Source organism: Cupressus sempervirens, chromosome 6 (genome assembly GCF_028749045.1).
Source record: "Cupressus sempervirens isolate cs-2001-9-10 chromosome 6, ASM2874904v1, whole genome shotgun sequence".
Lineage (NCBI taxonomy): Eukaryota > Viridiplantae > Streptophyta > Pinopsida > Cupressales > Cupressaceae > Cupressus > Cupressus sempervirens.
In genome coordinates, this window is record NC_143123.1 from 709,482,382 (window position 1) to 709,496,711 (window position 14,330).

Here is a 14,330-nt window from a genome sequence, read left to right on the forward strand (position 1 = left end):
TGATACCCGTTGTTGTAAGAAAACTCCACTAGGTAGAGAGAGTCCTCCCAATGTGTCTGCCTATCCATCACATACATCCTTAACATATCTTCAAAAACCTAATTCACCCTCTCTGTCTGACCATCTATCTCTGGGTGATATTCTAAACTGAAATTCAATTGTGCTCCAAGCTCATGCTGCATCGATGTCCAAAATGCGAATGTGAAAATAGGATCCCTATAAGAAATGATCTTCCTGGGAATACCATTTAGTCTCACAATGTCACACATGAAGAAATTCACTATAGAAGCTACCATGTAGGAAGATCTAATTGGTGAAAAATGTGCCACCTTAGTCAACCAATCAATAGTGACAATGATAGCATCATGACGACGAACAATCATAGGTAATCCTACTATGAAGTCCATACAGATGATGTCCCACTTCCATGAAGGAATGAGATTTGGTTGCAAAAGTCCAGCCAGGTACTGGTGTTCTACCTTAACTCTTTGACACTCAAGACACCTAACCACATAATCAGCAATGTATCACTTCATCCCAGACCAATAGAATAAATGTCACAAATCAGCATGCATCTTCTTGACACCTGGATGTGTCGAGTAGGGTGTACAATGGGCTTCTTCTAGAATCAAGGTGTGAAGCTCATCCAGTAATAGCACATAAATCCTCCCTAAATGTCTCAAAAGACCATCTAATTCTTAGACGTATCCTACAAAATTACCCTCCAAAGGTCTTCTTGAATCTATCTCTATGCACACTTCTTGGTACCAAGAATCTATAGGAAGTGCCTGAAGAATCTGACTCCTCAAATCAACACTAAGAGTCATAGATGATATCACACGTCTTCTCTGACTCAAAGCATCTAAAACCACATTCTCCTTTCCTTGAATGTACTTTACCTCAAAATCATACTCACATAGAAATTCCATCCATCACCTTTGGCGAGCATTCAAATTAGGCTGAGTGAAAATATATTGAAGACTACAATGGTCACTATGTAGCTCAAATCTGTGCCCCAAAAAGAAATGTCTCCATCTTGTCAAAGCATGAACTATCGCTACCAACTCAAGATCATGTGTAGGATAATTTAGCTCATGATCCTTGAGCTTGCATGATTCATATGCAATCACCTGTCCATTCTGCATCAAAACTGCTCCAATCCCTTCAAGAGAAGCATCGGTATAAACCATGAAATCTCCTTCTGGATCAGGTACTGCTAAGATCAGTGCACTGGTCAAAAACTCCTTGAGCTTCTAAAATGCTTCCTCACATTTCTCCATCCAAATAAACTTCTTTCCTTTTCTCTGAAGAGAAGTGATAGGATGCGCTATTCTAGAGAATTTTTGGACAAATTTGAGATAATAACCAGCTAGACCCATGAAACTATGAATCTCTGACACATTAGTCGGTGTAGGCCAATCTACTATTGCCTGAATCTTTGCAAGGTCTATTGAAATACCATCACCTAAAATGACATGCCCTAAATACTAAATCTCTAACTTAAATAATTCACACTTAGTTGCATTGGCATAAAGCTAATTGTCTCTTAAGCACTGTAAAACCAATCGCAAGTGTTCCTCATGCTCCTTATGAGACTTAGAGTATATCAATATATCATCAAGAAACACAAGTACAAACCTATCAAGATAAGATCGAAACACCCCATTCATCAAACTCATGAAAATTGATGGAGCATTTGTCAACCCAAAAGGTACCACTATGAACTCATAATGCCCATATCGAGTTTGAAAGGCGGTCTTGTGAATGTTGGCTTCCTTAATGCAAAGCTGGTGGTATCCTGACTTAAGGTCAATCCTGAAGAATATTGTAGCTCCTTTGATATGATCAAATAGGTCATCAATCCTAGGTAAAGGATACCTATTCTTAATCGTCACCTTATTCAGCTATCTGTAATCAATACAAAGGTGCAAAGAATCATCTTTCTTTTTCATGAAGAGCACTGGAGATCCCCATGGTGATACACTAGGTCGAATGCTCCCTTTGACCAATAGTTCCTCTAGCTGAAGATGCAACTCACCCAATTCCTATGTAGTCATAGATAAGGAGATTTAGACATAGGCTCTGCTCTTGGAATAAGATCAATGCTGAAATCGATGTCCCTTTTCGGGGGCATGCCTAGAATCTCACTTGGAAATACATTTGTGTACTCTTGTAAAATCAGGTGATCTAAAGTCTTCCCCACAAGATCTTCCTAATCAAGATCATTTACCATGACAACAAATATCTGACATCCCTTATGGAAACTCCTCTTCAATTGCATAGCAGAAATCATCCATAGAGATATAGGCCTTGGTATCTCAACTATCTTCACATCGTTCCCTTGGTCATCTTGGCACATTATAATCTTCTTCCTATAGTCTATACTGGCCTTATGAGATCCAAACCAGTCCATACCCAAAACCACATTGTAGGAACCAAGGGGTATAACCCAAAGGTCAACTACAATATCAAATCCTCCTATGCTAAGCCCACACTTATGAAATATAGAATATGTGGAGAGCTTAATGCCTAAGGCTAGTTTCACTTGCCAACCATGATCTTGCTTCACCACATCTAGCTTACACTTAGCAACTATAGATAGAGAAATAAATGAATCTGTAGTATCAAACAACACTAAAAGAGATGTACCTTGAATAGCTCTTGTGGTTTCAACCACTGGTCCCTGATGATCTGCCTGATGGTGATCTACTACCACAAACACTCTATGAGCTCTTCTTGCATCTCCTACTATAGGCTCAGATGCTATTGGCCTAGGGCTTGAATACTGAGGTGCTTGCTAAGGATAGTGAGCTACAAAATGTCCAATCTACCCACATCTAAAGCATCCAGTATTTCTGCCAGAACCTCTACCCATAGGTGGTGCATTTGATTGTTGACGATTCTTCCTACTAACAAAAGATTGACTACTCTGAGCTGGCTGATTGGGTTGATTTTGTTTATTGCACTGAGCATTATAGTTGTTCTTGGAGTTAGAACCTCCACCACCACCTTAAGGCTTAGAATTTGGTCCCTTCTACTGTTGCATCTGTTGAGACTACTACTAAAACTATTTCCCCTTAGACAAATGAGGCCTCCTGTTTCCAGCTAAATTATAGTTGCCTTTAGATCTTGATGCTACAAGTGCTCCTACAAAAACCTCCCTGACCAAGGTTGAAACTTTGTTCAACAAGGATGGCTTGCTGTATCGCATCCTTGAGGGTTTTTGGCCCAAATACCTTGACACCCCCAATTATACGATTGTTCAAACCTCTAATAGAGTGTTGTGTCAACTGAGCTAAGTTGTCACTAAATCCTAAAAAGGACATAAGCTCATAAAATTTGTGCTCATACTCTATCACTGTCATAGAATACTACTCGAGATTATGTAACTCATCTGCCTTTTGCTGCTTCCATTCCTCTAGTAGGAATCATTCATGGAAACTCTCTAAGAATAGCTCCCAAGTGACACTGCTCATATCTATGCCCAACTTCTTTTCCTCAATTGTCCACCAAGTGGCTCCAAAATTCTCCAAGTTGGTAATGGAAAATCTTGCCTTAACATTGCTGTCAAAATCTTGCATGGAAAAAATCCTGTCAAGGGGAATGAGCCACTATTTGGCCACATATCCAGAAACTTTCCCATTAAAGGGCTTGACCTTGGATCTTGAAAGGTCCTTCATCTAAGTAGATACAATGTATCTCTATCGATCCTTCCAAGGGCTCCTAGACTTGGGTCTATGCTCTTGTTCTATCTGATGTGATCTAGGGTGTTCATGAGTAGGAGGTAGATGATCAAGAATGGTCTGCATCATCTATCTCAAAATAACCTCCTCAGACTTAGCTTGGTCCTCTCTGTGGCTCTCATCCTAGTGCTTACTAGCGTGCTCTCCTCTACTCTTCTCATGAGTAGATTCTCCATGGATAGACTTATGGACATTGATAGCTCTTCCATGACCATGGCCTCTACCACGACCTCTAATAGAAGACCTAGTCCCAGATACCAACTTACAACAATATCTAGAGTACTATCACAACCATAAGGCATGCTACTATATGGTGTGCATGTTTGTTCTTATGTATGGCATTTTTGATGTGGTTAAGGAAGGGAGTTGTAGTCACCTGCTAGTCTGCATCTACATGATGCACCACTTCTTGCCATTGCTTGTTTAGTTTAGCAATATATATAGTGTATGTACATGCATAGTTTTATGCAAGTTGCAGGTATCAAGTATTGACTTCCTTGAATTGTCAGGATGAGTGTACCCTATCACACTATCTCAATGGTAAGAGAAGGGATATAAATTCTCAAGTCCAAATCTGAAATCCCTAAACCATTTGTCCTAGTGAGGTAGGACAAGTATCTGGATATTTTACCTTCTGAATGTGTCGGATGACATAATTTGTGATTTCTAACCCTTTAGATTGATTTTGTATGAATTGTTCTATGATGGGTTTTCATAATTTATCTTTGAGGTCTATGGTGAATTTTCCATTAATTAAGTCTTAAATAAATAGATTTAATTAATAACTTAATTATTTGGGAAAAATTAATATAATATCATGATCTTTAATATTTTGATTATAATTAATTAAATAGAAATTAATTGAAAAAAGAATTAAATAAAAGAAATTAGAAATTAAAATTAATAATAATAAAAATAATAATAAAGTAATAAATAAATAATAATAATAAAAGTAATAAAGAATTAAAATAAAAGTTATAAGCTTGCCTAGGAGTAAACGAACCTTTTTATTGCACATATGTCAACAACACAAGAGTTAGTGCACAAATTAAGCATATGGTGTCTACATTCTTATGACTCATCTAGAAGGTTGGAAAAGCTCATGCTTAGTTGTCAACACCTTATGGTTGTTTCTAGAGACATTCTAGGTGCTTCCTGAGAGTTCTTTATATTTAGGCACTCCTAGAAGCTTAGGGAGAGCATTTTGGAGAGCGTGTTTGGAGGACTGGAGAATTTTGGAGAAGGAAGGAGCTTGCTCTATAGTTTCTGAGGAGAAGTGATTAGCATCAGTGTCCAGGTAGACACTTGTGATTTTTGCATATGTCATTTTCACTTCTTGCACTTCCTGTCTTCTTCGTGTCTTCTGAATACTTTCTGAGGATTCTATGTGTGAATGTTCCAATCATTTTAATCTTGACATAGATATTTAATTCTTATATGATAAAACCCCTCATGCGTAGATTCGATGAAATTATGGGACTAGGGTTAAAATTTATAATCAAACCTATTAGAAGAATTATTGAGTAAATTTAGGAAACAAATATTTTATAAGAAAATTCTTAAATTGGAAGCCCTTTTTCAAAAAAATTATGTATATGTGTATATATGTGTGTGTGTGTGTGTGTGTGTGTGTGTATATATATATATATACATATATATATATATATATATATATATATATATATATATATATATATATATGTATGTATATATATGTATACACACACACACACACACACATATATATATATATGTATACATATTATATATATATGTATGTATATATATATATACATTTATATATATACATAGATATATACATATATACATTTATATATAAATATATATAAATATATATATATACATATGTATATATATTTAATTGAAAGTTCGAATGTTAAATCGTAGTGAGAAACTTTATAAAATCCCATCGTGATTCATATTTGAGGAAAATGTTTTTAAAAAAGGTTATTAAAAATAATAATCAAATTTTAGGGGGGACGGACCCGTGCCCTGTACCTTTGAATGTAGACTACCTGCATCACAGGTACTGCGATGATAGGTAGTACTCTGTACCACTATCGTTGTAGGCCCTACAACCGCAAGGTTCTACGTACCGCTAGTGGTACACATATATGATGTGTTTTGTTTTAAATTTTTTTAGTAAAAAATGTTTAAGTTATATGTGTTATGCAATTTGGTTTTCATGGCTGTGAAAATCGAATTTTCACAACTCAATATTTATAACATTTTAGAAAATTATTAGTATCATTAAATATTAATAATTATATATATGTATGTATGTATGTATGTATGTATGTATGTATGTATATGTAAGTGTGTATATATGTTATTAATAATTAATTATTATTATATTTGATAAATGTTATGAATTAAAGGATCATTCTTTATAATAATAAATTATTTTGTAATCTAACAATATAGATTTAATTTAATTAATTGATTTGAATTATGAAGAAAAGATGATTATGAAAAGAATTGGTAATTTCTCATGTCAAAATTTACTATTTAAATTTGATGGGGGTCATTTTCAAATAACGTTTATATAAATAAAATATCATTATAATAATTGGAAAATTGATTTTAAGAGTTATAGGGAGAAACCTATATCTACCAAACATATACATGGGTTAAGAAAAATGTACAAAAGTTTCTCCACTTAATATCTAAATTGGAAAATGAAAACTGAGACCTCCACACATTATTCAACTATGTAATCTTAGCAAACCAAAACATGTGCTTGCATTGTGTTTACTTTATGCTTCTTGTTTTGGGTTTTTTGGGGTTGACTAGTGTTAATCAGTTATAGGATGTCTACCAGAGGCTTGAGAGTTATGATTTTGATGTTATGATGGTGTCTTTTGATTCCGATCTTTATAAACCCGACCATAGTTATGTGATGGTATGCTCTATGAGATGTTTGTATTTACTGTTTGTTATTGCTATCCAGTCTTCTTGTGTGAAGCTGAGATTCATATGTATGAGACACTTGACTTAACCATTTTGAGTCATCGATCAATTATACTTGGGTTACTCCTAGTCATTTGATGGAATTTAATTGTTATTTGATCTTGATGATGTCATGTTGTGACATGTTTTGACTCAACCATTTTGGGGTCTTTGATCAGTATTACTTTGAGATACTTTTTGGTTGCTTGTTAAGAAGCAATAATTCTTATGACTATCAGGGATACCTTCAGTTGCCAATAGAGAACTGTTGTGGTCATGATTATCTATGATGTTTTTTAGTTGACTCATGGAGATTTGATGTTTATATTATGGATTATCTTTTGTGATTTTGATATTTATGATTCCATGAGCTTAGGGTAGGTTATCTACTTGTAGTGTGGGGAAGTAGCTTGCAATGGGGCCCGGGGCCCTGAGTGGCTACCAGGGTAACTCATTGTAAGTTGTCTTAATAAGTGAAAACATTCATACCTAATATCGACTTAATGAACCTAAAAAGATAAAAAAAATTCTTGCCCATGCCTTGAGTGATAGTATAGACTAGGATGGGAGTAGAGAGAATGCTTGGTTGCAACCTTGCATTCCATAGTGTGCCTCGTCTGTATGAGAGGATTCCAGTGGCCGCATAGGGATCAATAGGGGGTCGGGATCTATTGAGAGACTACCAGTATAACTCTAGCGTGATCTATGTGATGACACATTTTCGCTTACATAGTAGGTTTCCTACATGTCTTTGTGTGCCTTTGGGATTAGATGTCAATTTTTTGATTGAAACCTTTGAGTTAGTATACTTTTAGGATTCTTGGACCTAGGGAGTATTTATGCTATGTGATTTTGACAACCTATTTGGGACTTGAGATTATCTCCTCAGCGTGGTGGGAGTGGAAAATTTAGGTACCACATGGTTAGGTGTTAGTGCTTTATCACTCTTATCATTTGAGATCCGTTTGAAACACCGTAGTTGATGCATGATGGTGGATATGTATCCTTTCAATGATGATTTTCATATGTTAGATCTTATGCTTTATTTTTCATGTTAGATTACTTTATGCATATGATGTAGTATGATTTAGGAGTGGCATTCCTACTATGATAATACTGATGATCTCTTCAGTGACATGGGATGTTATGCACTGAGGGATGTCTAGGACCCATGATGGTCTAATGATGCTATTAATAGTTGGGAGGAACCATGCACTTAGTTAATTATGTTTGATTACTTATGGTTATCTCTTATGATGACGTATCATGTATGATTTGTGGTTTCATTTATGCTATTGCATCATGGATTAGATTTAGAATGATGATATACTTTATTTCAATATGTATATTCTTTTAAGCCTATCATACCTTGTGGCATGTACAGTGGATGATTAAGCAATCAAAAATGTAATTTATGAATGTTGGACTTATCATTATTATTTCATGAGGATGTGATGTTGGATGAAAGTTAATTTAGATGTAATTCAATGTTGAGGGATCCATAAAGAATGAAACATGTTATGTATGTTTATGTTTACTTTCATTTGGATTGTTGCTATTGCTTCCATTATTATGTATAAGTTATAAGTGGTTTTTACTTTCATGTATAAAAAAAAAAAAGCTACCAAACTTAGTGAAACTTTAGGTCAATTCTTTATGTAGGAGCATCCAGAGGTATAAGGGCAATCCTGTGTCACCCAAAAAAAGTACTTAGACTTAGTTTCTATTTCATGTGTTTTCATTTTTGGATACCCATTTGGGCCAAATAAAGGTTCCAAATCTCATAGTTCCACTATCAGTGAGTTAGAAAATCTCAAAAAAATAGGAGCATGTAATTGGGCCATCATTTTGGTGAACTAGGAGGTGTAATTTGGCTAGATGAATGTAATTGTGATTTAGAGCATTCCAAAAAAATAATAAGGTCAAAAGACCCCATGGTTTGAAAGTTATTGCAGTTTTTCGAGTTTTGGAGACCTCCTAAGAATGCTTCAAAGTCAGGTTAGGGGCATTAAATGACCTCAAAAAGGGCCAAAAAATTGGGGATGAGCAAAGCTAGTCCATAGGGCTATAGAGCGCTTTGAGAGATTTTTGGAAATGTAAATTGTTTGTCAATATGAGCTACAATTCAAAAGTTATGCCTCCTGAAAGTTCGGTTACCATTTCTAGATTCTTCTAGATTTGCACCGACTTCTAACATAGCTTCTGGAACCTTCTATTTGGTCGGTGGATGCCTACTAACACTTTCTAGAATGTACTCATAGTCCTTAACCCTCCGAGGTCTATTTAAGGAGATTTTTGGCATTTTAAAAGGCAGTTTGGAGTGGAGTTTGAGAGGAGGTACTGGAAGGAGAAATTATCTCCAGATTTATGCTATTGTAAGCCCTTAGGGCATTTTTTGAAGTTTATTTTCCTGTACTGTTGTACTGGCTTATTTTCTTAGTTAATATAATTTTCCCTTTTCTGTTGTGTCCATTCTATTCTTGGGTTGTGTCCCCATCAAATGGTATCAGAGCTGGTTTTCCTGAGTGTGTAAACAGAGCACCGACTGTGAGGCAGTTTGCACCAAGACTGTGTGGTTGTGGGTTCAAGTTAGAAGATGCCTCCACAAAGAGAGTGTGGTGGAAGGGCCAGAGCTATTAATCCTAAGGAGGTTAGAGCCCTCCAAAGGCAGGTACAAGCATTGCAAGAGGAGCTCCGTAGAGGAGCAAATGTTGCCGCTGGTGACGACAGTGAGGATGACAATGAAGAAGAAGTTATGGGACTAGAAGGGGAATTTGATGAGAAAGTTCTGAATCATGCAGAGGAAAGGATTTTTAGGGCCATTACTAAGTTTGGGAAAAGACCCATAATTGAAGTGGGTGTATTTTCAGGAAATCTAAAATCAGATGAGTTGATTGATTGGATCAATGAACTGGAAGAATACTTTGAGTATGAGGATATCAAGGACCTAGATAGGGTTAAGTTTGCAAAGGCCAAACTAAAAGGCCATGCCAAAATCTGGTGGCAAGAGGTTCAATTGGAAAGAAACAAAAGAGGAAAGGAGAAGATCACAAGGTGGGATCGCATGGTGGACAAATTGAAGAAGCGGTTCATTCCTGTGGAATACGAGCTTGATTTGTTTAAGAAGATGCATGGGTTAAAGCAAGCAGGAAGATCAGTCCAAGAATATACAGAGGAATTTTATCGACTCTTGAATAGAGTGGGACATGTAGAAGAAAATAAGGAGAAAGTTGCTCGTTATATCAGAGGGTTGCGACCTAGCATCCAGGAGGAATTAAGTCTGGTAAGAATGACTAGCATTGAAGAGGCATACCAGCTTGCCCTACAAGTTGAAGAGAAGCTGAATAAAAGGTTTGAAGGAAGACAAAGAGGGCGTGGTCAAGGAGGAAGGGGAAGTGGTAGATTATCTGGAGGCTGCAATAAAACCCAAAAGAAAAATGAAGATGTGGGAACTAGCAGGAACCAGAGGAATGAGGGTCTCAACCGCTCCCATGATCAAGACTTTGGAAATCAGAGAGGAAGAGGTAGAGGAAATGGACAAGGAAGAGGAGGCTTTCGTGGTACCTTTTTCCATTGCAATGAAGAAGGTCATCGTGCCTTTGAATGCCCTCAACAACAAGGAAGGACAGATACGAGAGCTGAGGGCCAAGCTAGGGTTGCTCATGTGGATGAGGATGCACAATCATCACATTCAGAGGATGCAGAAAGAGGAGAGACCTTGGTAAATGAAAGAGTCCTACTAAGTGGTGAGATTGAACCAGGACAATGGAGGAGTTTGTTCCGTACCAGATGCAAGTGTGAGGATAAATGTTGTGATGTGATCATTGATGGTGGTAGCAATGATAACTTGGTATCAGCAGAGATGGTCTCTAAGCTGAATCTCAAGAGGAAAAACCATCCCCAGCCCTATCAGATTGCCTGGGTAAAAGATGATCATAAGGTCCTGGTAAGTGAACAATGTTTAGTGAAATTCAAAATTGGGAGTTACCATGATGAAGTTCTTTGTGATGTCATTTCGATGGATGTTTTCCATCTATTGTTGGGTAGACCATGGCAGTTTGATAGACATGCAGTACATGATGGACATGCAAACACATACTCTCTAACAGAGGATGGAGTTTGCCACAAATTGAAGCCCATGAAAAAGGAAGGGGAAAAGGTATGTAGCAGTGCTAGGATTTGTCTTGTTGATGGAAGGAATTTTTTAGATGGCATGAAACATCAACACATGTGCTATGCTTTGATTCCTAGGAAAGATAAAGAAGGTAGTAGTGAAATGCCACTTGAAGGTTTAGATTTACTAGGGGAGTTTGGAGATATTATCTCTGATAATGTTCCAGATGGATTGCCACCAGTAAGGAAAATCAGTCATCAGATAGATCTTATTCCAGGAGCTAGTTTTCCTAACAAGGCTGCTCACAGGATGACTCCTACTGAAACAGAGGAGCTAAATAGACAAGTTCAAGAGTTGTTGAGGAAGGGCTTGATTTAAGAGAGCCTGAGTCCATGTGCAGTACCTGTAGTACTCGCACCAAAGAAGGATGGAGAATGGAGGATGTGTACAGATTCTCGAGCTATAAATAGGATCACCATCAAGTACCAATTTCCTTTGCCAAGGATGGATGATATTATGGACTGCTTGAGTGGAGCTCGGTACTTCACAAAGATAGATCTGAAGAGTGGTTATCACCAAATACGGATTTGAGTGGAAAATAGCCTTCAAGACCAAGGAGGGTTTTTATGAGTGGTTATTCATGCCCTTTGGATTGACGAATGCCCCAAGCACCTTCATGCGGCTCATGAATGAGGTACTTAAGAAGTTCATGGGAAAATTTATTATTGTCTATTTGGATGATATTTTAATTTTTAGCAAGATTTTGGAAGAACATTTACTGCATATTCGTAGTGTCCTTGAAAGGCTAAGGGAAGAGAAACTATTAATTAATCTAAAGAAATGTATCTTTGCAAAAAGGGAGTTAGTCTATTTGGGGTTTTTTATATCACCTAAAGGTCTCAAAATGGATCCAGAGAAGGTAAAAGCCATCTTGGAATTGCCTACTCCAAGGACTGCTACTGAGGTAAGATCATTTCATGGTCTGGTTAGTTTTTATAGGAAGTTTATTAAGAATTTTAGTGGCATATGTGCACCCCTAACTGATACAATAAGAGGGGATAGAAAAGAGTTCAAATGGACTACAACAACTATGAGAGGTTTTGAATTGCTGAAGAAGAAGGTAACAGAACAGCCTGTGTTGGCACTTCCAGATTTTAGAAAGGTTTTCTAGGTGGATTGTGATGCCAGTGGCAACACTATTGGGGCTGTATTAAGCAAAGAAGGTAAGCCTATTGCATATTTTAGTGAAAAATTGAATGATGCAAAGAAGTATTTTGTTTATGATCAAGAGTGCTATGCAATAGTTCAGGCCTTAAAGAAATGGAGGCATTATTTATTGCCAAAGGAATTTGTTTTGTATACTGATCATCAAGCATTACAGTACCTAAATAGCCAAGGTAAATTAAATGAGAGGCATATGAAGTGGGTAGAATTCTTGTAGAGTTATACATTTGTGTTGAAGCATAGAAGTGGAAAATATAACAGGGTTGCAGATGCACTAAGTAGGAGACAGTTGTTGCTTACAGTAATGCAGGTTGAAGTAGTTGGGTTTGATGAACTCAAGAATTTGTACCCCGAGGATCCTAATTTTGCTGAAGCATGGAAACCTTGTAAAGAGCCTGTTGTTGTAGATAGAGCCAAGTGGTTAGACTATTTGATTTAGGATGGCATGTTGTTCAAGGGTAGTCAATTGTGCATTCCAAGGAGTTCCATGAGGGAAAATCTGATTAAGGAGAAACATAGTGGAGGGATGGAAGGACATTTTGGTTGAGATAAGACCATTGCCATTCTTAGAGAACATTATTTTTGGCCTCAAATTTCACAAGATGTGAAGAATTTTGTACAGAGTTGCCAGGTTTTTCAAGTTGCTAAGGGCTTTAGTCACAATACTGGCCTATATCAGCCATTTCCTGTTCCATCAAGGCCATGGGAGGACATAAGTGTGGATTTTTTTCCTGGATTTCCAAGGACACAAAGGGGTAATGACTCAGTATTTGTGGTGGTTGATAGGTTCTCCAAAATGGCACATTTCATTCCATGCCACAAAACTCATGATGTTGTCCATATTGCAGACTTATTTTTCAAAGAGGTGGTAAGACTACATGGTCTTCCAAGGAGTATAGTTTCTGACAGAGATACTAAATTTGTGGGGTATTTCTGGAGGACATTGTGGAAAAAGTTGAGAATAGACTTGAAATTCTGTTCCACGCATCACCCACAAACTGACAGCAAAACATAAGTGGTAAACAGAAGTCTTGGCAATTTGCTCAGATGTTTAGTTGGGGATAAGCCCAAGGTATGGGATTTGATTCTACCACAGGCAGAGTTTTCTTGTAATAACTCTATAAATAGGAGTACTAGAAAATCACCATTCCAAATTGTATATGGGAGTAGCCCAAGGACTGCACCAGAGCTGAGGAAGATAGAATAAGGGGAGAGGACAAGTGCTGAAGCTGAGAAATTTTCTGAACATATTAAGCATCTACATGAGGAGGTTCAAGCACACATTACCAAGATGAATCAAGAGTATAAAGCTAGGGGTGATCAAAGGAGAAGACATAGGGAATTCCAAGTAGGGGATCTAGTCATGGTGCACTTACGAAAAGAGAGATTTCCAGTCGGTACTTACAACAAGCTGAAAATGAAGAAATTTGGTCCCTGCAAAATTCTGAAAAAACATGACTCAGGAAATGCATATGAGGTGGAGCTGCCAGATGGTATTCAGATTTCTCCCATTTTCAACATTGCAGATTTAACAGAGTATCATGATGATGGTGCAGATGAGGAACTAGTGTTAGAGCCATGTCCAATTCCTACTTCTAAGAAGGAGGAGATAGAAGACATTCTAGATCATTATGTGGGTAGAAGTACCAGAAACAGGTAGTATGAAGAGTATTTGGTCAAATGGAAAGGACGACCAATCGAGGACTCAACTTGGATTTCAGCAGCTGAGGTTTCCTCTACCATTCATAAAGTGACAGGGTCACTTTTCAATCTACCCTGGGTGTCTGATTCAGGAGCATCCAGAGGTATAAGGGCAATCCTGTGTCACCCAAAAAAATGTACTTAGACTTAGTTTCTGTTTCATGTGTTTTCATTTTTGGATACCCATTTGGGCCAAATAAAGGTTCCAACTCTCACAGTTCCACTATCAGTGAGTTAGAAAATCTCAAAAAAATAGGAGCATGTAATTGGGCCATCATTTTGGTGAACTAGGAGGTGTAGTTTGGCTATATGAATGTAATTGTGATTTAGAGAATTCCAGAAAAAGAATCAGGTCAAAAGACCCCATGGTTTGAAAGTTATTGCAATTTTTTGGATTTTGGAGACCTCCTAAGAATGCTTCAAAGTTAGGTTAGGGACATTAAATGACCTTGAAAAGGGCCAAAAATGGGGGAAAAGTGAATCTGGTCCATAGGGCTATAGAAATGTAAACAGTTTGTCAATACGAGCTACGGTTCAAAAGTTATGCCTCCTGAAAGTTCGATTACCGTTTCTAGATT

At 37.1% G+C, this 14,330-nt stretch overlaps 1 pseudogene; it reads left to right on the top strand.

The window, feature by feature from the left end:
• The window catches only part of LOC149554251 (uncharacterized), a 170,764-nt pseudogene that overhangs the window by 86,250 nt on the left and 70,184 nt on the right, over positions 1 to 14,330 (top strand).